Source organism: Lactuca saligna, chromosome 9, assembly GCF_052625555.1.
Source record: "Lactuca saligna cultivar CGN05327 chromosome 9, ASM5262555v1, whole genome shotgun sequence".
Taxonomy (NCBI): domain Eukaryota; kingdom Viridiplantae; phylum Streptophyta; class Magnoliopsida; order Asterales; family Asteraceae; genus Lactuca; species Lactuca saligna.
Genome location: NC_136425.1, coordinates 65,178,873 through 65,181,420, shown reverse-complemented (window position 1 = coordinate 65,181,420; position 2,548 = coordinate 65,178,873).

Here is a 2,548-nt window from a genome sequence, read left to right as displayed (position 1 = left end):
CACGTTTACCATAAAATCAACCATATGATCAAATGATTCGAACCTAAATAGAAGTCCTCTTTATCATTGAATTTAGTTGCACTTTAATTGTTTAGCTGTTAGTTGCTTAGTTAAGTTTTAATTAAGTTTCTAGTCTTGCAAAGCTAGAGAAACCCCCTCTATTTTACTATTTGTTTTAGATAATTTTAGTAGTTAGATTAATTTCCACTCCCTGAGTTCAATACCCTACTTGCTAATATATACCACTAATTGACTGGTCCGTTGCCTTTTGTGTGTAAAATTCATAATTATAAAGTAGGATAAAGCTAGTTTGTTTCACACACATCAGGGAAGTACAGTTTTTAGGGCATGTCATCAATCAGGAGGGTATTTCAGTTGATCCAGTCAAGGTTGAGGCTGTGATGCGGTGGGAAGTACCAAGGAATGCATCAGAGATCTGTAGCTTCTTGGGCTTAGCGGGCTATTACTGGAGATTTATATAGGATTTCTCCTAGATTGTTGTGCCATTGACCCACTTGAACAAGAATAATTGTGACTTTTTTGGTGGGGTGCGGATTAGCAGATGGCTTTTGAGACCCTAAGACAGAGGTTATGCGAGGCTCCGATTGTAGTACTACCTGAGGGGTTAGATGATTTGGTGGTGTACTGTGATGCATCAATCTCAGGGTTAGGTGTGGTACCAATGCATAGAGGGAATGTGATAGCTTACGCCTCGAGACAGTTGAAGCCTCATGATCCAAATTATCCCACTCAAGACCTAGAATTGGGGGCAGTGGTGTTTGCCCTCAAGATTTGGAGGCATTATTTATATGGAGTGCGGTTCACAATGTACACCGATAGAAGAGTTTGAAGTATTTGATGGATTGGCAGAACCTCAACATGTGACAGAGAAGGTGGCTAAATGTGTTGAAGGATTGTGATTGCGAGATTCTATACCATCCTGGGAAAGGCCAACGTGGTAGCTGATGCCTTGAGCCGCAAAGCAGCAGGGTCCTCGTTTAGGGACATTTGTATGAGGTTAACTGTGATTTCGCCTTTGTTGGATATGATCAGGGAGGCCCATGTCGAGGGGTCCAAAGAAAGAGAACTTGAAGGTAGAGAAAATATGGGGGCAATATCCCTTGTTTGTTAAGGATAGTCGCAGTCTTTTAACACAGTGTGGTCGCGTATGGGTACCAGCAACAAGGGGAGTGAGGCACAGGCTGCTAGTGGAGGCACATAAGTCCAAGCTCTCTATACACCAACGGGCTACAAAGATGTATAGGGACTTGAGGCTGAGTTATTGGTGGCCCTACATAAAGCGGGAGATCTCCTGGTTCGTGGAGCAGTGCTTGACCTACAGGAAGGTAAAGTCCGAGCATCAACGGCCTCATGGCAAGGTACAGCCACTCCCCATCCCCATGTGGAAGTGGGAAGAGATCACTATGGACTTCATCACAAAGTTTCCTTGGATGGAGAGGGGTGTGGACGTTATATGGGTGATCGTAGACAGACTAACAAAGAGTGCCCATTTCATTCCAATCTCGGAAAGTATATCCGTGGAAAAGTTGGCAGATATATATGTGCGAGAGGTGGTGGCTAGACATGGGGTACCAGTGTCGGTAGTCTCCGATAGGGATGTCCAGTTCACTTCTATATTTTGGAAGAAATTCCATGAGGAGTTGGGCACTCAGCTACATTTCAGCATGGCATACCATCCTCAGATGGACGGTCAGAGTGAGAGGATGATCCAGACGCTGGGGGACATGCTTAGAGAATGTATGTTGGATTTTGGAGGTAGTTGGGATACATACCTCCAACTGGAAGAGTTCTCGTACAATAATAGTTATCATGCCAGTATTGACTGAGCTCCATTTGAGATGTTATATGTTCGGAGGTGCAGGACCCTAGTGTGTTGGGACGAGGTTGGGAATCGAGGACGAAGTCTAGTCCAAGTGGGGGAGAGTTGTAACACCCTAAATCTGGTATGTCTTGTAACCCTCAAGAATTATTTTTTAGCATAATTGGTCCTTTAAGTACGTTGAGCATACTTATGTGTACGCTTAGCGTACTATGCATGGCTGGTCGCGGAGAAGTTGAAGGTACACTGGGCGTACCAGCAGTACGCCGGGCGTACGTGCCAGGGGTCTAAAACCCCAATTTTCGAACATAAGGCCTATTTAAGTGACCTTAAGTCCCTTGTACTTAACCCTAGAGAGCCTCCACAGCCTTAGAACATCCTTACACTCCAGAGAAACTTGTGAGACCATTGAGAGCCTTAAAAATTGCATTTGTGACTCTTTTAGTGTTCATTCCAAGAAGAGGGGGTGGTTAAACAAGCTTGGAATGAGTTGGTGCTTCAAGATCCTACATCATAGCCATCTTGCAAAGCTTCTGGAGGTAAAAAGCTTGGATCTTTGATATGTGCATATTTAGTGTGTATTAACTATAGTTTTTTTTATTCATATATTAGCTAAATTATTGCATATTATGGACAAAAGGTACTTAAAAGTGTTAAATTATGTTTTTCAGTCCAAAGATGAAGCTCGGAAGCAAAAGGAAGCAGGAG